This window comes from Eimeria mitis, genomic scaffold, assembly GCF_000499745.2.
Source record: "Eimeria mitis Houghton genomic scaffold, Emh_scaff3729, whole genome shotgun sequence".
Classification (NCBI taxonomy): domain Eukaryota; phylum Apicomplexa; class Conoidasida; order Eucoccidiorida; family Eimeriidae; genus Eimeria; species Eimeria mitis.
This window is the reverse complement of record NW_013572070.1, coordinates 538-986: the sequence shown is the minus strand read 5'-3', so window position 1 is coordinate 986 and position 449 is coordinate 538.

Sequence of the window (449 nt, the reverse complement as noted above, 5' to 3'; positions counted from 1 at the left end):
TAATATAATATAATATAATATAATATAATATAATATAATATAACATAATATAATATAATATAATATAATACAATACAATATAATATAATATAATAGTAAGAAAAATAATTTTTATTATAATAACAGCAGTTTAATATATTAGTATGAGCATAGACAGACTAAGCTAGAGGAGATACGCCATCTATGGGGTGTATATACACCCAGCAGCAGCAGCAGCAGCAGTGCGGCAGCAGCAACAGCAGCAGCAGCAACACTAGCAGCAGCAGCAGCAGCAACACTAGAAGCAGCAGCAGCAGCAACACTAGCAGCAGCAGCAGGAGCAGCAGCAGCAGCAGAGCAGCAACCGTTGCGTCTGCATATATTGTTTATACGGGTCATGCATGCAGAGATAAATAAATTAATAAATTGTAATATTATAGTAAAAAGAAATAATAATAATAATTATTATA